Raw genomic sequence first — 25,333 nt, 5'->3', positions numbered from 1 at the left:
TGGTGTTATTTTTATTTTATGTGTTTATTGCGGTGTTATTGTTAGATGATGTGTTTGTTGCGGTGTTATTGTTAGATGATGTGTTTGTTGCGGTGTTATTGTTAGATGATGTGTTTGTTGCCGTGGTATTTTTGTATGATGTTGTTGCAGTGGTGTTATATTTATTTCATGTGTTTGTTGCGGTGTTATTGCTATATGATGCGGTTGTTGTGATGTTATTTTTATATGATGTGGTTGCAGTGGTGTTATTGATATATGATGTGTTTGTTGCGGTATAATTGTTATATGATGTGGTAGCAGTGGCGTTATTGATATTTGATGTGTTCGTTGGGTTATATTGTTACATGATGTTGTTGCAGTGGTATTATTGATGTATGATGTGGATGCAGTGGTGTTATTGATATATGATATGTTTGTGATGAGTTAGTTGCGGTGATGATGTTATATGATGAGGTTGCTGTGGTGTTAGTGCCATATGATGTGATGTTATTGCTATTTATCTGATGTTATTGCTATTTATCTTTGTATTGTAAGTATGACACATACTTGAAGTTGTTGGTAACATACTTTAAGCCACCAATGTTTGCTTTGCTCAAAACCATTTTCTTTAAAAAAAATTAAAAGTGCAAATACAAATCTCAAACAATCAATTATCTTTTAGCCTTATTAAAACGTGTGGCCCTTGGGCCAGCAAAGTTTCCTTTGGTCAAAATGTATCTTTTCAGTTTCGCAAAAACAAAAATGTGTGACTAGAAATTGATGACACATAATTCAACAACTTTGTAAAATAATAAAACTAAATTTTAGAGTTTTAAAAACAACTAGTAACATCATTTCTTTTGCTCAAAAATCATTTCTTGAACAAACACAAATCAGTAACTACAATTGTCATCAAACGTACATCAACCTTTTTACATTAGAATATAATTGGAACTTAGTAATACAGTTATAAGACAGGTTTACAATAATAACATAATAAGCTATGCAACCGCGTGATCCTATCTGCGATAAAGCTTTCTTCGCAAAAGAAACCCTGAAACTGCAGTAGTTATCAGTAACGTCATAGTCACTAATGTATCTTCGTCGAAGTTCATTTTCATCTTGACGTTTTGTTCTTCTGAAAGTCATATTCTCACAAATCCCTAAAATTTTCAAAACATCATTATATTTAAAGCGTAAAACTGAAAAATTACATTGACTATTCTTTTGAAATGAGATGGCACACTTTCGTCACACAGATATGTGACCTTGTGGTGTTATCCGAGCTCAACATTCAACTTTGACAAATATCATGACTTGGCAGATCTTTAGATACGCTTATTCAAAATATGGTTTTTTTGACAACGCAATGGTGTTTTTCATAGCTTACACACTAAATTCAAGATTTCGCAAAGTTAACCCTGAGCCTTGGTTACTATCAATTTGCAGTTATTTGTCACAAATATCACCAGAACTAACTGATATATTATTAAGATATGGCTTCGTCGATGATCGTCCTTACTCTTGGCGTTTTGTCCTTCCAATATTTCCCATTTACCCCCAATAGCATGTCAGGCAGGACCCTCGAGGACTATTTCACCGGGGTATGCATCTGCCGCACAACCGTCACTTCATCAGCACAATCTCCACGCATTAACTCAAATACACACCACTAGCCCCACCAGCCTCGATAAGGGTCAATGAGGTGAGCCGTCATAATCATAGCTGGAATGTTGCTGAGTGCGACAAAAAACAATGAGACATACAGCTTTAGGGAATACAGCAGCAGCTTGAGTGACAAGATGGTATCGAAATCAAGATTAACAGTTTTGAAACTATGGGTGCACCCTTTGAAACAAAATGCAATAAACCTAGACTTCAAATGCATGGGAACTTCAAATCTTTTAGCGAACAATTAGGTGCGCTGGAGGAGAATGTCGACTCAAACATTCTCGGTCTTCAATCCCACTCTACAGGGGCAAGTTACTGATTGTTGTCATACAAGAAGAAAAGAGGAGAAGAAGGGACAGGAGGCGATGAAACGGAGGACGATACAGAAGATGTTGTCAGAAATGAGGAAAGAATGGAATTTTGGAGTGTTCACAGAGTGAATATCTGTATATGTTGACTTTAAGGATCACAGGGACAGGGAGGCGATCAAAAGGAATGCAAACAAACAAAAAGGGTCGAGTATGTACATAAACGACTAATATCAACAGGAAATACACGAACAAAAAAGGGAGTTGATGCAACATCGGACGGCAAAGATGCAACCTGGTGTACAATAGTCTATAAATAAAGGTCAGTTGTACAAACCTCAAGTGTAGAGATGGACGTAATATCAATGTGAGGAACTGTAATGAACTGACACAAACTAAACAATAATCCTCAGACTTTAACAAGTGAAACGTGTACAAGTGTTAAAAGTAAAATCGTGTTATTAAATAGCTATATGTGTGTGTTTGTGTGTGTGTTTTGTGTGTGTGTTTTGTGTGTGTTTGTAATGAACAAATGACGTGACGCTAAAAAAGACAAGTAATCGGACAATAACTGTGAAATCCCATGCGATAAATAGATCATCATTGTTAATTCAGATATGACCTTTTTTGTGTAAACAACTGAACTCGGGACAATGAGGTCACCAGCATAGTGTTAACGAAATATTTTGTCATGTAAAAGATGTGAAACCAGGTCACATACCAGGAATATGTTAGACTGTCAGTTTTGTACACAGTCCATGCTGAATGGATTAGCAGATTGTTATAAAAGCCAAGTGAAGTTTATTTTTATCGCACTTTTATTTTCAATATACCTAGTGACGGATTGGAAACCTATCTGTCCAGTAATTATCTAAATCCTATACAAAACTGTATCATAGTGAAGAAGGAAAATTCGATATTAGTTCAAACAGTGAAGAAGGAACGAAATCTCGATATTAGTTTAAAAATGTAGTTTTTATGGGAATGAATTACAGAGAGTAAGCAAGCTTACAGACAGTATGTGGAAAGTGGAGAAAATATAGAAGAAAAGAAAGAGAACTGGCCTGAAAGAGCTTTTCGTTATTTGGATGGGTTATTGATTTTTCAGTAATCCGTCATGGAGTCTACATTTGTCCTGTGTGTGGACAATATTTCTGATGGCATAGGGGGTGGAAGAAGAGCAGTGGGAGAAGCAGGAGGAGAAGAAGCAGGGGGAGGAGGAGAAGCAGGATGAGGAGAGTGGGGGAGGAAGAGAACGACCAGTAACTGAAAAGGGGAAATGTTGATGCATCTGTCTCCTGTGTTTTTGCATATTACCGTCTGTTAATTTCTATTGGTATGATGCGGCCTGGGATCCCACTGTCGATTTCCATCTGTGTTGAATCAAGGTGTAATTATTGACTGAAAGTCATAAAATAACAACATATGCTCAATTTTCTTTATACATGGGTACTTTACATTTACACCAGATGCAATGGTTCAACATTATCTGCAAGAGAAGTAGCGTTTTATTGCAACGATCTGGATTTCGTATCAGATTTTTAATCACATTACTGTCTGCTTATCCCGATTGATTACGACGTCTACAGCTTATTATTTACCGTGAATAAACAACTTACGATACGGTCTTATTATGTACAACTAAAACCATCGAACGGACAAAGCATCGGAGGTGAAATATTAACTTATATTTGCCAAAGTCTGCAATTAATACATATCATAGGAAGTGAATTATTAGGTCTACTGATGACAAATGCCTACAGGGAATAATACTGTGAACAGGTGGCTGCCTTGGGAAGTGTATCACAGTGGGTCTGTTTGTCCGGAATCAGTCTCCACACAACTGTCCGCCAGAACACCAGGTATGATTGAAGAAAGCTATCTCTCTACGTCAGCACTTCAGTCTGAGACAACTTCTATTCAGATGATCTATGACGAGGAAATTGTCCAACTAGACATCCGTGAGGCTGTCGCCATCCTTCCTACCATTCCAAGAAGAGTGGACCCTATAAGCAGAGGAGGAAGATAATGCCGCCATTTCCCCGGACACTTAGTGACGTCGACCTCCCTGACGTCTTCAAGCACACGAATGAATGACTGTTTATTTCTTTCAGTGTCACACGTAAGAATATGTATGACATTGATGGACAGCCTTTTCCCCGTATTGACGATGGACAAGATGATAATATTCTTTGTTTCGCAAAAAGTGACCGCCTCCGATGTGGATACACTCTGCATGGGTGGTACCCATTTTTCCTGCACTCCTTTGCGATACCAACTATTTGTTATCCATTGGTTTGTTGGTGGTAAGTCGACCAAGATAGTGTTCTGCCAATTGCTGAGACTGTGTAATGGTATGTCGAAACATTTTAAATGAATAAAAAAAAATATCAAACAACACCCCATCAATTCAATAATATTAATGTAGGAATTTGTCCAACAGACCGAGTTGGACTGATCCCTTCATTTCAAGGTTGAGGGTAGTATTTGGGCAAAGCACGTGTGCATTAATTCTTCATTTAACACAGCAGGCATTTGTCACAGGAGACATTGGAAGACTCCACTAAATAAACGTAACTCGGGATGCGAGGTTATGCGAGTAATTAGTGTCTTGTGTGAAATTAACATCCTTTCAACCGTTGTCATGTTAAATAGTTATCAATATTTCATTGATTGAGTGATCTATACCATGGGACGGATGTTATTGAATCACTTCCATCAATACAGCTGCTCATCTGTCTTTATTCATCATTAACAAAAAAAATATAAAAAACCCTTTTGTTGTAGTATTATGACTTTTCTTTCATTTAATGTACAAACATGTTAATTGATTAAGTGTTATTTAGGTTGGTTTGTCTATGCGCTTCATTAAAGACACACACAAAAGAAACATTTCATAACCAACTTAACAAACGCCTGTTAGTTCAGGGCATCTCTACAAGACAAAATCAAAATCGCTGAGATAAGAACTGAGACTCCCTAAATTTATGTATATGCTACTTATATGAACATAACGCTTGTATAACGCATTTCCTCAGAGGTCTATCACGTTTATTTTAAATAACAGATGTGGTGATGGCAGGAAATAGCAACATTATAAAGTAATTTCCCACAGGGCGACGGAAATTCTCTCGATGTGTTTCTCACTGATATGCAGATTACATCCCACAAACACGATCAGATTCCCGATAATAGTTTATGGTAAAATATATTCAGGTCATTGCAGGAAATTTCTTTTTATATTATTGGGTAATTTGTAATTAAATCAACGGTAGATGTGGGAGAAAATGTATATAGAGCCGAAAATACGAACGGTAATCTTACTATCTGCCCACCAGAACATGTCAAGGCCTCTATGTGACCAATAGTGCATATACAGAAAATATACATATTTGACATGAGTGAAACAGAAACGTCATTAATGAAGACAGGCAGGTAAGACAACTTTCACATATCTCCTCTAGAACGGAATATAGTATGGACAAATTTTGAAATTTCGGACATGACTGCCTTACTATCAGATTAGAATAGTACTCATGCAAGTTCACTGATTAGGTTTTATTTTATATACAGGGCAGTTAAATAGGACATGGCATTCTGTTTGAGGTACTGGACATACTGGACACATAACTTCTAAATCGTTTATATTACAAAGGCCTCTACGAAACTTCTGTATTCGGAGTGAATTAAAGCCACTTCACAAATTCACTTAATGCCTTTCTGTAGTTTAGGTTATTCATATATGCCAAGTATAACTCACATTAAAGCAACGATGTAAAGAAGAAGAAAATTCTAATGGTTCTGATATATCAAGTATACCTTGACAATCTTGTAAAAAGCAATCTTTCAACTTTTGTTTGAATACATTTAGGAACAATATTTGTAACTCATATTTGACAGGGGGCGGTCGGGTAGCCTAGTGGTTAAAGCGTTCGCTCATCACGCCGAAGACCCGGGTTCGATTCGCGACATTGGTACAATGTGTGAAGCCCATTTCTGGTGTCCCTCCCCCGCCGTGATATTGCTGGAATATTGCTAAAAGCGGCGTAAAACCATACTCATTCAGTCATATTTGACAGACATTTACAACATTTTGTGTGTTCACGTTCGATTGATTCTCTTGCTGTAATACCCCAAATTTCACTTCCGTAAGTTGAGAGAGGTACAACCTTTTCATCAAACATTTGGAAGGAATATTGTACCTTCTTATTATTGACTTTAAAGGAATAAGGGATTTACCAGCCTGTTCTGAAAGGATCTTAGCTATTGTAGTCCAAGCATCTTTTGGAGTCATCATTAAACATATATATATATTCGTTGACAACTGTTATGACATTACCCTTGGAAAACGATTTTTCATGAATAGAAAGATGACCACCATTTTTAATTTATTCATGTAAATTTCCATTCCCCATGTTACCGAGTAAGCATTTAGCAAGTGTAGTCTCTTTTGCAGTTAACAGGGGTATCTGGGGTCTGCAAATAATAATTTTGGGACTTTGAGCATTTCTTCAGATAGGAGTATCCCGTCCTGTAAGGACGTACACATGTATTCGACCAATTCCTCAATGGAAATCTGGATCAACAATGGACTGAGAGTACAACCTTGGCGGGTAAAACATCTCATAGTTTGTTATCACCTTCTTATTAAGAATACATCTTACTCATAACACTTAAAAGTGTGATACCTCTGTAATTATTTGGACCATTTACATTACTCTACTTATATTATGGTACAATCAAGCCTGTGGTCCATTTCTTTGGACAAAATACCTCAATATGATATCTGGCTTAATACTTTGGTCAAATAGGGGACTAAGGGAGCATCAATAAACCTAAAGTACTCTGCAGGGATACCATCGCTTCTTGGAATTTCCTTTTCTTTGGCTTTTGAAACTTCAGAGTCAGTAAAATCACTAGGAAGATTATCGGGTAGTTGTAAACATGTCTCACAGGACTCTTGGTCATGATGTGTAAGATAGAAATCCACATTTTTCAGAAGACTGGACAGTTCATCTTGGTTTTCACCATTATAAAGACTTCCCAAAAACTCAGTTTTTGTGTAAACATTATTTTGGTGAATCTCTTCATTAATCCCCCAAATGTTTTACAGTCTCCTCCTGCAGCCTTGGATAAATCGTTCGAAACTTTAATTCGAAATGACTGCTGCTCCAGGTGACAACGACTTTTGTTGTTCGCTTCTTTTATTAACAAGAAATTAAAGCGAGTGGACCATTTGCGAAATAAATTTAACTTGTCTCTTTCGCATTCAGAATCAAACCAAATTTGCTGATTATTATTTTGGTTATATACATGTGAAGATGTACATTTCCACAGTTCACCGCATAATCTTAATATATTTACCACTTCATCAACAACAGCATAAACACTGACATATGATTTTAAATTATTTTAAAAAATATATTTCTTAGATGGTTAGTGCTTCATACCTGTTTCGAAATTCAACACTAGCCTCTTCTTTCCACTTGTATTTTAGCCTAGGTGTACGTGTAGCACTTTCTGATTCAACAGAGGGGATAATACAATTCTGGAATTGTCGTAACGTAAATGAAATAGGCAGTTGATCAGACATTATATATGACAGAAAAAATATCAATATATTTGAAAAGAGACTGCGACATGCATATACAGTCAGGGGTACTATACATGTAACTACTATAACCTATATATGTGAAGCCACTGGAAGCATCTGAAAATCTTCCATTACAAATATGGATTTCAAAATGTTTACATAAATCTAGTCTTCCATAGGAATTCACAACTTAGTTTTGGATATTTCGCTTGAGTCAATTAGTTGTAGAGACTTCATATCCAATATCATCCAATGGTAAATATTCTATAGAATCATTTTCAATACAGTCGTTTTCAATACAGTCGTTCTCGGTTCCAGTTCTAGAGTTAATGTCACCACATGGTATTACATTGTGGTATGGATATTTCATTTTCAGAGAAGTCATCATATTTTCTAATAATTCCATACCATTATATTGATCTTGATATTGAGGTTTATAACAAGGCAAAAAACAACATACATATTAAAAACCAGTGGGAAGCCGGAGACAAAAAAGCCACATTCATCCAATTACCTGTTTAAATAAGCGTGAGTAATAATCATGGACATAGACCATCACATCACCACTGTATCTTCCAGCTCGATACTGTTTCACTCTCGTGGACTGGATACATGTATATCCGAGCAGTGTATCTTGTAGACCATCCCTGTTTTCCCCAGGTCTCTGAGAGACCAATTATATAATATTGTGTTCAAACTTGAAGAAGGTTAGGAATTGTGAGCTTAGAATAAATCCCATTTATATTCCAACACATTCAAGAAACATGATTATCCTCCGGCAGCCGATATATATTTGTGTTAATTAATCTTTGTGGTTTGTGGTCTGGACCCAGTTTTCATTTCTCCGAAGGGCTGTCAAGTGGGTTCCTGTTTCTGCTGTTCCATAATCGTATAAGGGTACGTGCTATCGAAGGTGTATGGGACCTTATCAATGACAAGCTTATCTTGAACCAAAAGGCCCCCTTGCCTTCTTCCCTTGCAAGCACGATGAAAGGAATTATTTTCCTGCCGAGCTCCCTTGTATTAAATGTAAAGTCCTCTGACTCCCTTACTTCCTTGACCTTCATTCTGGGAACTGTATCTAATTGGAATATGTCCGGATCAGGGAACTGGAGGTGATGCTATAAATCCTCTTTCACCTGTACTGCACTCTGAGCAGAAGTCTCTCTCAAGTCGCCGGCCACACTAAAGAAAAAGAGATTGTTTCTACGAGAGTACACCTCGTTCTTCTCGCATGTTTCTTCTCATCTCTTCATCCTATTTTGTTGTTCGTCTGTGATACATCTAAGTTCATATTTTTCTGATTTTAGTTCTTTAAACTGTTCTTTACTTCAGTGTGTTTGTGCGTCTGTCTACCTTGACTGCTAACGTGGCCATGCTTCCCTATAATATCGTAATGTGTTTGCTCAAGTCAGTGGTCTGTTTTCGAGTACTCTATGTATATTTCCTTATCTTCTTCTGATAGAATATCACCTGTAGGTGACACAGGCGTGTGACGAGTTTTCGTCCCGAGTGTCTCGCGATGTCACCGCACAGGAATAGTTTGTTTACAAACACACTTCGCCTTATTTGGGTCACGGGCGTGGATCTCGGGGTGTAGATGCTTTACCATGTGATGAGGCTTATACACTTCTCGGTATGGCAAAGATATACAGTTTTCCATAATTGTTCATGGCATAATTGTTGACACCAATAAAGCTGGTCACAAACGAAACTGCGAACACTGGATAGGCGAAGGCCATGGCGGGTGTCCATGTTGTCTCCCTCTAGTCGTTGTCGACATGTCATTTTTGTCTGTGTCCACTGGGCATTCGGAACGCCCAGTACGCATTCTCCAAAGACTTCAAAACCGAAAACAGGTTTCCATATGGTTGTGCGTATATATATTATGAAACCTTTACGTTTGTCATGTGGAGTCGCACTCACTTCGCGAGCTTCGAAAACCCCGTCCAATCGCGCCTCACGCATGCGCATATCCGTTGAATTTGGTTTCAAGAGGCAATTATTAAGCAAAATGTCTGGTGAAGTTTTATCACAAATTCAACATTTTCATTGACCAAGTTTGTTATCCTACGTTCGGACCCCTGATCGATATGGTGTATCTTTCGGCTGCGCATACTCCTCCAAAATATTGCGCATGCATGTTAGGGTCCCAATGTGGCGAATCCTTATGCTTAAAATTCAAGCGATACCTGTATCTACATGGCATGCAAATGTTGCTGTCCACCTCACTCTGCTCTATCGCTATTATACTGTCCCTGGGGTATGTGTTGGGACCTTTAATAACAGTTTTAATCTGCGCGTGATGACTTAAAAAGTTCAATGCTCATTATTAATGATATTAATCACTGGATTGTCTGGCCCAGACTTGATTATTTACAGACCGCCGTCACAAAGCTGGAATCTGGTTGAGTGCGGCGTTAGACAATAAACCAACCAACCAACATAAAAAGTGTCGATAGGTCAGCCTGTCAGCCGAAATTGCTGAGGCAGAAGGCGACCTAAGAAACACTTAAGCGAAGAAGATGAATACAATAACTGAAAACTCTCCTTTCAATCAACACATCTTATATTGCTCCTGTACTCAAGTACAGTCATTGTTCCAAATGTAGATGTGCAATCCAGTACCTTTCCAGCCTCAGGTTATAGTAGGCATATCGGGACCAAACCATTCCGTCAATGTACGGTCACATTGTAGTACCAACTAACAGGCAAGTGAACCTAACACAGCAAGTTTGCAGATTGTAATACATCAGGTCATACTTAATCACAAATGCTTAACCAAAACTTTATTTGAAAAACGGAAATAGCGTAAAACAGACAATAAAAAGGACAGGCGAAATCTTCCCTCAAACGAAAACATCCGCATCTGAGGATAAAACGGGTTTCCGGTGTTTGACACGTAGCTCAATTTCAACGATTTGATTTTGTATCGGATTTTTTAATCGCCTTACGGGGCATTTTCTGTCTGCTCATCCCGATTGATTTCCATGTCCACAAACTATTAGTGAAAACACTGAAGATACCTTCGGTTGTCTTTTCAGGGGATTAATCTCTGACAGGCATTCAATGTGTGCTAAAGGACCAAAGGCAGCAGTTTATGGTACACGATCAGGGTTTTTGTCATAAAAAGATGACCCGTGAAGATCAGGGGTAGAATACGTCTTCAGCAACCCATGCTTGCCGTAAAAGGCGACTATGCTTGTCGTAAAAGGCGACTAACGGGATCGGGTGGTCAGGCTATCAATCATTGGATTGTCTGGTCCAGACTCGTTTATTTACAGATCGCCGTCGTATAGCTGGAATATTGCTGAGTGCGGTATTAAACAACAAACAAACTGACAAACCACTAAAAGGCAATTATAGACATTAATTGTTATTCTAATAATTATTCTCATTGTCAAGATGAAAGGTCGTTCCACGTACTCAACAATATATGCAATGTTATTATTGTAGGATTTACGGAAATAGCAATAAGTTTAGATTTGCTATTGATAGACCGCTTTATGACGTAATTGTGTCGCTGCTTAACTTCCCAAGATACATTTAATAATAGGGGGGCACGGGTGGCCCAGTCGTCTAAGGCGCCGCGATTTGCTGTGCCAGAAACCTATGATTATGGGTTCGAATCCCGGTTCGCCCCGATTATGTTTCTAGGTTTGTCAGCACCATACCCGTGCTCGTGCGTTTCACCGAAGTGGTAAACGTCTGAGACCTGCATCCTCCCACATTAAGCTGACACGCCGTGATATAACTGGAAAACTGTTAAAAGCGGCGTTAAATCAAACTCACTCACTCACTCATTTAATAATAGTATATCGACACTGCAAGGAAGTCATTTGTCGCGCAACAATTTTGTGGATTGTGGATCATTTTCACTTTGACATTTAAATACTTTTCACCTTCTGTGTAGTGTTTCTGTGGAGGCTTAAAGAAAAGTAATTAAAGTAAAAATATCATTTGTGTTGAAGTGTATGTGGGGATAAAGGTGCTGGAAGTTTTGTGTGATAGGATAAAGATTTCAGATAAAGAGAAAACACAATTAAAATAAAGTTCAAGAAAAATAAATTATATGCGTCTTTCAACAGATATTCATGAAGACTTCTCCTTGTCTCTCAGGTCGTGATTGACAATTTGCACGTGTCTGTTCATGTCCGTCGCATAATTTGGATGTTTGCATGTTTGTTGGGATACTCATACTCGGAATCGATACCTAACTGCCACATTAACATTTCTGACAATTCCTGGGTTGAGACCAATTAGTGGCAGAACCGTACGCAACTTGTTGCGAGAACAACATCCGGTTCCGACGTAAATCTTTACGCCAACGTTTGCTGTCATGTCACCGCCAGGAACTTGGTTTAAAAACCATCTGAGGTTCAGAAGACAAGACTGAAATAGTATACTTTTCATATATGAGTCAACGTTTCATCTGGATAGCTCTTATGGTTGTGTGATGGTCTACAGGCGTCCGGGAGAACGTTTAGCGAAGCTTGGGTTACCCAAGGTCGTCAGTTTGCAGGTGGAAGAATGGTGTGGGGAGGCATCATCGCTCATGGGAGAACACAACATACCATTGCAATTGTTAATGGCAATTTGAATGGCTTACGCTACCGGGACGATATCTTCAAGATCATGCTCAGGGACGTAACGTCACTTTGCGGTAGGCTGATGCCCGCTCACATATTGCACGTGTTGTCACAGTGCATAACATTGCTGTACTGCCACGGCCGGCTGTTTCTCCAGACCTCTCCCCAACAGCAAATGTCTTGGATGAGAGAGAGCGACGCTTACGACAGGATCAGAATGACAGCTCAGTTGGACTAATCTTTGGTTGACATTTGGAACAACATTCCCTAGACTGTTTTCAATCATCTGATGTCTTCAATGCGCTTTCGCTGGCTCACCTGTGTCAACACAAATGGTGGTCACACCCGATATTGACGGTGTTAATTTACTTGTTACACCGCCCCAATTTGACGGCGTGTCGCTCTGTCTCCTGTTTTCTCAATGGATCAGTGATGATAAAACATTGTTGAGACGGATGACCAAATATTAGGTTGATATTTTCAATCATACAACATTTACTGCATTTGAGATGAAGCACAATTACTTTTTCCGCTATTATAGTTATTCTCCTTTTTGGACATATGACCCGTGAAGATCCGGTTAGAGAATAGAGGCAACTGTGATTGTCATAAGAGGCGACTTACGGGATTGGGAGGTCAGGTTTGCTTACTTGGTGTATGCATGTCAACGTGTCCGTAGTTGCCTAGATCGATGCTCATGATGTCATACACTGGATTGTCTCGTCCAGTCTCGGTTATTTACAGACCGCCGTCATATAGCTGGAATATTGCTGAGTGCGGCGTTAAACATTAATCAGGCAATCAATCAATCTTGGACATATTTACTAGTATATGTACATATAACTTCTCGCTCATGTATCTTGCATGCTGTAAAATGCAAGTAAAGTTATATTAGTATATCATAAACATTTATGCATGTTTTATGTATCCAGATACAAAAACGTATTTTTTTCGATGTGTTCCGTTTGTTTACTGTGTAAAATGTCTTAGTTGTTTTTGACTATGTGGCACGGAAAATGTACGATGCAATCACTTGATGCTTCCAGTTTTTACCAATTGTGTTGTTGCGCTGTTAGTTGGCAGTGTTTGGACTGAACTACACTCTAGGATACGTCGATTCCGCGCAATCTTCACCAGGAAGTCTCGGTCGCAGTCACTCCGGGGACAACCTAGAGCTTTACCAGACGTTTACTCACTTCGCACGAGTAGAATTCGTATACAAAGTGAAGAGCGGCAAATTAAATGCATCTCTGGGGGTTGGAAAATACACAGACTCAATTAGTGTAAAGTCCTGGCTTATCTTCCCCGACGGATTCAATATCAGCAATGTCGCTCATTAGTTCGCTGCTTTAGACCTATTGAAGACCCACATGTTATCTGACAAACTCTAATTTACATATTTCAGATATTTATTAGATAAATTACAATCGAAAACGACTTATTGTCTTGTATTTGAAGTCTAATTTACAGATAAGAGCATATGCGTGTAGATTCGAATCAATATGCATTGTAATGATGTATGTTTTGTCAACATAATTCCCATGCACGTGGGCTTTTAATACAGCAGTCTCATATCCACATATCTACTTAACTATTGTTCTGATCGCACATTCAAATCTGGCTGAAGTGTTATGATTGACATCATGTTTAAAGTGGGACTGTTGTGTTCTACAAGACTCACTCTCTCCTTCGCGAAAAGTGAGTGAATTTGGTTCAACGCCATCAGTGACATTATTTCTTTATCACGGCCAATTACTTTCATTCGTAGGAAAATAATACATGTTTTAGACTTTGATAATAGTCTTAGGTGAAAGAATAAGCAATACCACTGTTGCTAACAAACCAAGGACCATAATCACTGTGAATCAAACATTCGAATCCAAGTGACCAAACTCTTGAACAGACAAATTGAAGGGCATCAAATGTTTAGGCCACACGTGCCTACTGTTCCCCGAAAAAAGAACTATCTCACCATATATGAACTAACAAACGTCATATATTCATAGGTATTTGCGTTGTAACAAAGGTGCTCAGAGAGGGAAGTTGGTTGGTAAAACGGCAAACCTGAAAGACAACATAGCCGTTGGAGGCGTTCCAATGATGAATGGGGGTCACATCTTGGAAGGATAGACTCCTGAAGTCGATGCCAGTGTCGTCATCCGAATACTTGGTGCTGGTAACAATCGTGACACGTGTACAATGTCATAGGCCTTCAGCAACCCACGCTTGTCGTAAAAGGCGACTATGCTTGTCGTAAAAGGCGACTAACGGGATCGGGTGGTCAGGCTCGCTGACTTGGCTGATGCATGTCATCGTATCACAATTGCGTGGATCGATGCTCATGATATCAATCACTAGATTGTCTGGTCCAGACTCGATTATTTACAGACCGCCGTCACATAGCTGGAATATTGCTGAGAACGGCGTTAAACAACAAACCAACCAACCAATCATCAAAGTCCGCCCCTCATTTTCAAAACTAGCTTATATATCATATGTGACATACTTGAACACAAACGTATTCAGTAGCAGAGCCATTAGTGATGTCAGTTTATTGTGACGTCATGGTAACCAATGACATCACAATGGTCTACAAAGCATTTTGATGCAATTTCAATGCAGCGATATCTACTGTAGATATCGCTTGATCTCACCCAAGCGATATCTGCTGTGGGAGCCAGTTTTGGATGATAATAATCTTTAAAGATCGGAATGCTGTTGGGAAAACCAATTGTGAGCCCATGTGCTTTGGCTGAGCTAGTTGTGCCTGTGATAATGGGCCTGTGATGAATCCTGTTGACGTAACAAGAACAGAACGGGAAGATCCAGTTCTTGGAGTGGGACGTTGATACTTTCTATCAATTCATTGAGCCCTTGTATGGCACAAGGCAAGACACTATTTCATCACTCTTCAATAATATCATCAAACACATTTCAGCTTGAAATGACATTTAGTGATACAATTATACAGACATGTATTAAATTGACCTTTCTATTTTCGTGATGACAAACATATTCATTCCGCAACGCAGTCCAGACTGACGAGGTTTCAGTGTGCAACACATTTCAGCTTTCCAGTGGAGATACTGCTTAGAATTGATCTTCAGGAACCCATGCTTGAAGACGACTATCTGGATCTGGTTGTCAGGTTCGCTGACTTGGTTGATGCATGTAATCATATCCCAGTTGCGTAGATCTACGATCATGATGTCAATCACTAGTACTGGACTGTCTGGTCCAGACTCGATTATTGACATACCTCCGCCATATAGCTGAAATATTTCTGAGTGCGACGTTAAACAACAAACACGACACATGTCAGCTGTAGTAAATGTATAAATATACCTCGACTTTATACCTTCTGTCTTTGATGACACCCTTCTAATAGTTTGATTAAACACGAAGCTGTTGGAGAGATAGACGTGGCATTTGGCGAAGACCAGTACGGCTCAATCAGGATTCCAGCAAGCCGGTGTGGAATCGTGGGACTCATGATCAAGCCAACATACGGATTAGTTCCTGACTGTGGTCATGCAAGCAGAAATAACTTTGGATTATCTGTGGCCCATGACAAGAACGGTGCATGATCGTGCCCTATAAAGTAAACGCTGATATATCTGATATATATTATTTCTCAATTTGCCATCAAATCTTTTTCACTGTAACCTTATATATGGTTTCATGTAACATGACGTCATTGTTTGTAGTTATATTTATCAATCTAGAGTGTGCCTGTGTGACCCAATTGCTGGTATCTGCGGCCCCAATTTGCTGTGCAGAGTTGTGTCAGTGAGCTATGCCATGATCCCGTGGTCGTTGGTTTGAAGAAACAGTAATAAATTAAATAATCAATAGTCGTTTAACAAATTATCATCATTACATATGATAAAATATTAAATCTTGAAATTAACGCGAGCGTGAATCAAATGCGAAAAACGCGAGTGGTCTTTGCTCGCATTATTAAACATCGCATTTATCAACAATAAGACATGTTGACTAGCAGAAATACCAACTTAGACATACGCTGAAAACAAACAAGTATGTATTCCACATCACTGTGTACTGAGCAGTACTTGTAACAAGTATATAAACAATGTCATTCAAACACTAATTACATCCTGTGAATTGTATCACATTGTACAAAAATATTAATATGTAAAGATTGTTTTCACCACCGATTAACCATTTCTTATTGGTTTCATTTGATGAGAGGGTGAACACTTTCTTTCGCCCGGCAGTTGTATTTGTAAATCCAAATAACTTTCATGCCCGTCTGTCAAGTTTGGAATCCTTGACAAAAACGTTGCTCCCTTAGGTGCGGATCGACAGTCTCGAACTTAACGTTGGTTTCCAGTAAGTGTCCAAAAGCATTGTATCTATGTGACGAATCGATCCCTGGTGATCGCCGTGACGCGTCATTTCTTCACACTTCAGACATGGCCAACAATTGAATAAAGCCTGGTTGCTCAAACATAAAATAAATGCCATTACTTCTCATTCTGTTTCGTATGACTCGTTCAGTTGGACATGGATGTGTGTATTAAGAAGATTGGTATTTTGATGGAGGGCTTGATGTGTGTACTGAGGCCGAAGTGGTGGAGACAGTACAAAGGGATGTCACTCGACTCTCAGACGCCGGAGCAGTGGTAGAAGACACGTCCATACCTGAACATCATGACGGCAAGTTCAGTATGTTATCCACTTAAAAAGGCTTTGGTAGCTGAGTTTCACAATTTATTAGAAAAGTGAAGGCCGTGGCGTTGTGGACACCCATTGTTCCTACCGTATTCGTTTATCATGAACAGACTGAGAGGTAACCAACCAATAGTACAGTTATATAGTACAAAATCACACATTGGAAGTGGTTGGATTTCTCAATAACAGCGTGCTGAATGTTTATAACAGTAATTGCTGAATTTAGGGACTGTTTGTAGACAGTGAATTGCAATGGCCAGTCATGCATGGATACAAGGGTTCGTTATATATTTCGTATGTGAGAAGGAAGTGATATTCTTCTTCGATGAAGGGTGGTTCCACAGCGTCTACGTTTACTTCCTCTTTTACTTATCATCCTTCGATTCCCAATGGTGCCTGGTTCCGTGGGTTTGGGGTTAGAATTATCCTTAACCTGTTATCACCAACGGTGTCTATTGTCATAATTGACAGATTAAGCTGGTACACTGATATAATATAATGAAATTCAGACATTAGTAGGAGCGCTGGAACACCATAATCACTCACTAATATCATGCCACGGGTTCGTAAAACCAGTCTAGTCACGGTCTGTTTGACTGTACTGCTTACCTCTCTCTTAATTGTCCCCCGCCGCGCGAAAGCGCGGAGCGGGGTACATAGTATTCACGACCGTCCGTACGTCCCACCTGTTTGTTGCCGCGATATCTCAAGAACTAAACACTGGATTGTCTTCATATTTGGAACTATCGTGTATATACAGACTCCGCAGACACCAGTCGGTTTTGGTGACTTGACCCCATTTTCAAGGTCACAGCAGGCAAATCTGCTTTTGGAGTTGGAAAACGGTGTTGCCGCGATATCTCAAGAACTAATGGCTGGATTGTCTTCATATTTGGAACTATGGTGTATATACACCGCAGACACCAGTCGGTTTTGGTGACCTTGACCCCATTTTCAAGGTAACAGCAGGGAAATATGTTATTCGAGATGGAAAACAGTGTTGCTGCGATATCTCAAGAACTAATTTCTGGATTCCTTCATGTTTGATGATCAGACATGTCTCTATATGTGCAGCCATGGAGCCGATTTGATTTGCAGGAATTTGGGTAATTATTTCTAATGGTACGACAAATAGTTCCATGGAGGTATCTAACACAGAAATAATATTATTCAAAAGGAATAAAATATTTGGAAAAAAAACACATATCGCATAAGGCGGCGGGGGACATTTCGTCACTTTGTGACAAATACTTGTTCAACCAATTCCTGCATATGTATCCTAAAAACATAATGACACAGGCTAGGGTGTGATCTGGTTAATTTATCTTCAGTGGTGATAAACCGACACCCTGGAACAATGAATACAATAATAAACATACAATTATCCAGTACATTAAAACCGAAGCAGATTAAATAATAATCTACTACACTTATAAGCTATACATGTTATAACATTTCACAATTATAAGCTTAGATATGTACGTTTAATGGAATTACACCTTCAATATATATAGTACAATAAATATAGTGTTAAATGCGATTTAATCGCATACTGCTATCATGTATGTATTCATGCATGTCATGTCGTACATGTATACGAACCTATTCATGTATTGGAAAATGTTTTTGCAACTTTTATTTTCACGCAGCAGCGCGATTATCTAGTACTCTTTAATATTTCTCATGTATTTATGGTCATTGTTTCAAACTCAATACTTGTAAATATCTTGTTATAATTTATCGATTTGATGTTTACACGAGATACGGGTTTTTTTTCCATTGGAAGACAGGCCGGTCCCATGACCGCGAAACTCACGTTCATAAGCGTAAACGCGACACAATTTGACGGTCACTTTTCACATGACTGTATGTAAACACTAACGGACTACTTCCATTTTCCTCGGGGAATCTCTGGGAATATCCTTTCACGAATACATAAAAAAGCGTCCTTTCTGATCATTTACACCCTTTAATCTTGAACTCAGCGTTTTAGTATACATTGAGAAACGACTGACTCGATCCGTGTTTTGACTGACAGTTACAGTGTACAGCAATCTATGAATTTACCTTAGTATCTGTTTGACACATCTTCATAATCACATTTCAATGGTCGGCCAACTGATCAATGATGACTATCACATGTGACCGCCACAGGTTCATTAACAACTTCGGAAATCTCTCCCGTCATGTTTATCGTGTCGGCCATCTTGTACTTGAATTACATGTATCACGACGCGCTGTCACTGTGACTGACTTACTGAGGTAGTTCTTAACAGATCTTTCTCTTCTAGATCTTATGGTAATATTATTTGAATACATTTCTTGTAAACCAACTGGATGTTCCTGTAAAGCTAGTTGAGCATGCATAGGCTCATGTCACCTCTACTTTTCAGTGTTCCCGTTTACCAGTAATTACCAGTGTTTTACTCGTAAATATGTTTGGACCGGTAATTCATGTGACTGCCAGTCCCTGTGAACCGGCAAATAAAGAACCTTATAAATCTTCGTTGTTGAACAAAACATCGGCGATTTTTATATAAGTATATTTTTCGAATTAAGGCAACTTGTCTGTTACCATCAGGCTTTCCCCTTGTTTTATAACATTTCGTGTTGCTTCGATATTAAATATATATTTGTAGCGACTTAATCTCGAAAAACTAAAAAAACAGTGACTGAACTTTGTGTGAATGACGCGTAGATCTAACGAAGTTACTTCAGAGATGACGTCATTGCGTTGAACACGATGTTGAAAGAGTTAAATTATGGGGCAGCTGAATCTAGTACTGACTTACTCTGGTGGTATTGAGATTACAAACCCAAAGTGAGAGAGTGAGTTTGTGAGTTGGGTTTACCCCCGCTTTGTACTGTATTCCAGTTATATCACGGCGTGTCAGCTTAAAGTGGGAGGAAAGCCCGAAGTGATGTAAGTCTCGGACGTTTTACACTTTTGTGAAAACCGCGAGTTTGGATAGGTGGCTTGCTGACAAAGGATAGGTTGCTTACTGACAAAGGATAGTAAAAGCGGTGAAAGCGGGATTCGATCATGTACGGTTAAGTGTGCATCTCAAAATGAACCCTCATTTTGTATACGGAGCAAAGGCCTTTCAATATTGATAAGATAAATGATTTTTGTATCTGGACAAACATTAACCAACAACAGATTCATATCGAAATCGCATTTATGTCAAATTTAACTTGTGTCAAATCGCCTTGCCTTAATGGCACACGTCAACTAGCGACTAAAGGTGGTTTTATAGCCGAGATGGGATTATAATATATATCTGGTAACATCTCTTCATTCTTCTTCAGTCATAATGTCTCCTCCAGTCAGAATTCGATACAAAATGTAAGCCATAGCTCACCCAACATAACCTATGGCTAGAAGATACGAATTGCGCTTTGCCCGCATATGTATACTTAATCGATTGAATGCGACATTTCCATACACTGTACGATTCCAACTATATCATGACCATGTCTTTTATGAGTCGCTATCCAATAGTGATGATACCAGGTGTTCGCGCAAAGGTACGGTATTAGATGGAAAGTAACACATGTAGTAAGTTTAAAGACACGTGAAGATCCGGGGTAGAATAGGTCTTCAGCAACCCATGCTTGCAGTAAAATGCGACTATGCTTGTCGTAAAAGGCTACTAACGGGATCAGGTGTTCAGGCTAACTTAGTTGATGCATGTCATGGATCCCAATTGCGTGGATCGATGTTCATGATGTGAATCACTGGATTGCAGACTCTGGATGGTCCAGACTCGATTATTTACAGACGGTCGTCATACAGCTGGAATATTGTTGAGTGCGGCGTTAAACAACAAACCATCCAACCAATCATTAACTAAGATTAAAACAGTTTCAACGTGAAGAAGGAACTCAATGAATCACTGACTACTTTTCTAACATGATAAGCTTCTCTAACATTAGATGAGAATTAGGAGGTGTGTATCCATCGATTGTTGCCTTAATGGGGACCACAGTGTGACCAGTTCATTGCAATAAAAGTGACAGAACCGTTTCAATATTGAAAAGCAATCTTTGCTAAAAGCAGAGTCGATTGAACGATTCCGACGATATCATGAGGACCTGTTTATGATTTACTGTCAAATAGGAATCATACCAGGTGTTCGAGACAAGGTGAGCGTATCCTGTCCCACCTGCGACAGCCGTCACAAACACATGCAAAGACAAGTCTGTTGTCCTGAAAAAAGACGGGAACATTATCTGGTACAGGTCTATGCATCGGACATATTTCTTGGCACTGATGCTACATATTAAAAATGCCATGCACATGTCTACCATAAAACCTTTTTGAAAGTTTTACTGAGGCATTGCATGTTGTAACCTTGGTCAAACAACTTTTGAGCTCTTTAAAATCTTGGTAGAAAGAGCATGCTCCGTTGAGCCTCAAGTTATGAAATCTAGACTGTTGGGATATTTGCTTGACTTTTGGAAAGTTGAAGTCGTCCCTCTTGTCATGTGGTCGTGGTCTTGTGGAGAGTTTTTTGTCACTCTGAATCTTCAAGTATAGATCTAAATATGAAACAAATGAGGCGGTCAAACTCAATACAAAATGGTTGAAACCTTTGTTTAAAGAACATCTTTATTGTGAGAATATATAATTCATGTTATTAATTTTTTCCCCTTCAGTTTCTATTTCATTATTTATTGCGACAGGCATTTTTTACTGAGTTCTTGATTTAGAAGTTTGAAAAATATAAAGACATGAAACTATTTGTTTCCAGGTTTCAGGGCTTCCTCTGAAGCGTCTATGAAACGTCATTATTAATGATAAAGATGTTTATATCCGTAAAAGCAAATGTCTTTTTCTATTGATAAAATTGTTTTATGTGACGGGCGTTTTTAATAGAGAAAACGTGTGTTATGTAAGACCTTTTGATAAGTAGAAGTGTACTTACGTATGTACCGTCAGCTAAAGAAACCAAGACATATCACGACCTGTCAGTTGCAACCCTAGGTCTGCATAATCGAAAACAGCAAGGGTGGAAGATTCAACATTACACTCAACCGCAGTCTCCAGTTAAATGAAAATCCTTCCGAAGAACGCGGAACGCGAACTATACCGTACCCTTATTTCTAATAGGTATTTTTTTTATCGGCAACATGCACTTTTGGTGGAGAAGACATGTTTTCTTATATGACGTGATTAACGCTGGCTGATATTATTATTAGTTACAACGTCAAGTGTTTTCGCATGCTGAAAGTCGATATTGTAGGCAATGTTTTTAGAATTTTCTTTGCATTTGGCCATACCATACACCTGCACATTTCATTTCAAAATTAGTACACAAATTTCCAAAATGAGTAGATGCGGTGTTTATCAACACTCAACTCACCTAACAAATTATAAACAACCTTACAGCTCTTACTTTAGCGCAGCTTAATTAAGTGAGTTTCTGTAGGGACATAATCGTTCTTGCCTTAAACGTTCATTGTTGTGTACTGCAGTTGATACCCATTAATTCCACCCACCCAATTCCCACATCCTCCAGGCTGATATGACGTGTATCAAAGAGTGCCTGGATAAACTAAACTTGTGAGTAATTGACTAACTTATCTTGATAAGTAATATTGTAAAGTACGATATGTTAATATCAATGAAGTTAAATTTATGTTATACATACATCTTAAAGCAGCTATGGCGATCTGTCAATAAATCATTTGGCCGCGAGTTGTACACCCCAGGCATGACATGAAACTAGTATACTGAATCACGGATGGGAGAGATTCAATTTAGATTCCACTGGACGACAGTATGTTGGTACAAACTGTTAAAGGAACAATCAGTTGTTTATCAACTGTAAATCAAAAGGCTAGTATGTTCGCTGAGTACAGTGTTTATACATGTACGTATTACAGAGAGCTACATGTACCAAGGGAGCATTTCCATTTGTGTTCATACTTCACAATTACATGATCTGCGCCGTGTTAGTACTGACTACACAGACATGATATTTCTGTTGTTTGATAAGAGTAGATATAACCTCCTACATAATGTACTTATTGGTTTTGTATACAACCATCCTGTAAGTACTTATGCAATGACTAACAATAGGATTCATAAAGAAAGAGACGACCTACCTAAAAGCGTATTTGCTGTGTTATATGAACATCCAGACTGGGAAATTATTCTTCCTGGTGTCTATAAGGCGTGAACTTGTAATTTGATTTATTATTGACGACAACAGATTTATAACATATTTAGTAGATAGTGAGTGAGTGAGTTAGGTTTAACGCCGCTGTTAACATTATTCCAGTTATATCATGGCGTGTCAGCTTAATGTGGGAGGAAAGCCCGAAGTGATGCAGGTCTAAGACGTTTACCACTTCGGTGAAACCCACGAGTACGGGTATGGTGCTGACAAACCTAGAAACATAATTGGGATTCGAACCCACAATCATAAGTTTCTTGCGTGCCCAAGGGACGCAACTCTGCACAGCGAATCGCGGCGCCTTAGACGACTGGGCCACCCGTGCCCCCTATTTAGGAGATAAAGAGTATGTATCGGACTTATTTGACGTGCCCCGGAATACCAGAGATTACGTGTGTAATGAATATGGGAGAGGTTGCTGTACGTTTGCTGTCAGTATTGTGTATGGACGATTCCCTAGAGAAAAAGATGGATCATTTAATTGTTCGAAAGAGAGTGGCGCTATTTTGGTGGACTATGTAATATTCTCAGCTAGTTTATTTTACATTTCCTAAATCCTCGCAGCCAGGAAGAAAATAAACAAGATAATGTACATGAAATGCATGTGAATACTATTCCTTGATGTACATGGAAACAGGAAAGCTGTGATGCTTTTAAAAATAATGTTTGTCAGTCATTGTTTGCACTTAATATATATAGTTTATTCATTTGTTATTTGAATGTTGTTTCAGCTGTTGAAGCTTTGACCTATGTCGGTCATAATGGCGCTCTTTTATGCGGTTACTCTCTGTTGCTAGGGGGCACGGGTGGCCCAGCGATTCGCTGTGCAGAGTTGCGACCCTTGGGCAAGCCAGAAACTTATGATTGTGGGTTCGAATCCCGGTTCACCCGGATTATGTTTCTAGGTTTGTCAGCACCATACCCGACGTGCTCATGGGTTTCACCGAAGTGGTAAACGTCTGAGACCTGCATCACTTCGGGCTTTCCTCCCACATTAAGCTGACACGCCGTGATATAACTGGAACACTGTTAAAAGCGGCGTTAAACCCAACTCACTCACTCTCTGTTGCTAGAGCATCAAAATGTACATCTGGAGACTAATGGTACCATAAAGATTGTGAGGATATGTAGACTAAAACGCTTAATGTATTTGATGAATTTAGAGTTACTGGTGATAAGGACATTATTTCCTGAAGTTGTAATTTAAGGAATAGTTACAGGTCTTTATCCAGGAAGAACACAGATTACGAAGAAACTTGTGTTGGTGAACTTGTAGAACGAAGTTAAGATAGTAAAACTTTCTGGAAGGAGGACTATTGCATTGACAAATAACAAAGTCATAGTCCTGTTGCCAACACGAAAAAGAAGAATTGATTATTTAAAAATAATTTAAACTTCACTGATATACTGAATTATGATATTATTGGCTAGGTAGATTATGTTGTTTATGATCATAATGAACAGTTTTGTGATTTCTAGATCTGTATTGATGATGATATAATATTCTTATAATTAATTCGAATCATCCATAAAAAGTCTTAAGCCGGATAAAGCCACAGGATCAGATGGTATTAAGGTTGAGGTGACCCAATGTTGCAGTATTGATTTTATTCCATATGTGTCAGTTTTTTATAATAATATTTTGTCAACAGGGAATATTCCATCTGAATTGGCAAGGAGAGTTATTGTACCACTCCATAATAAGAACGTTTTGACTGGGTTAATAATTATAAGAGGTACATCTTTGGTGGATATTTCGGGAAGTGTTTTCTCTATTCTAAATGAGTGTCTGAAACGCTTTTTTTCTGATCTCTTTAGCAGTATACACGAGGCACAGAAAAGATTTAGGAACAAAGGCTATTGCACAAAGGATAATATTATCACTTTTTCAATGCCTTGTACAGAAGTATTATCTAAAACTGGCAGACGTTTTTACTGTATTTATGTAGAATTTGCTACTGCAAACTGAGAAATGTGTATAAAACCTTTTGTAGAAAGTTCAAATATGATCTTAAATTGCTTAAGTTGTCACCGCTGGTCCGACTAAACAGCACTTTACACAGTCCGAAAATATTTTTGAAAACTATGCGTTCTCTTCAGAGACATCCTACCCCCAGAGGAACTATATCCCCAAAAGGTTACATCGTTTCAACAAGTTATACTCAAAAGATGACTCTATATATTCAGTAGACAATGAGTGCTCTGAACGTAATAATGTGGCGTCGGTGAAAATTTTAGTGATGTTGACATGCTTCTGTTAGAATCGCCTATCACGGAAACGGAAATATTTAATGTTACATCTCGCTTTAAAACTGG

The 25,333-nt window shown here is 38.7% G+C and overlaps 1 pseudogene; it reads left to right on the top strand.

The window, feature by feature from the left end:
* LOC139467490 (uncharacterized) overlaps positions 1–25,333 on the top strand; it is a 102,380-nt pseudogene that overhangs the window by 51,269 nt on the left and 25,778 nt on the right.

This window comes from Haliotis cracherodii, unplaced genomic scaffold (genome assembly GCF_022045235.1).
Source record: "Haliotis cracherodii isolate W230 unplaced genomic scaffold, xgHalCrac1.p SCAF_2, whole genome shotgun sequence".
NCBI lineage: Eukaryota > Metazoa > Mollusca > Gastropoda > Lepetellida > Haliotidae > Haliotis > Haliotis cracherodii.
The sequence above is the reverse complement of the archived record's forward strand: the minus strand, read 5'-3'. Positions and strand labels throughout refer to the sequence as shown.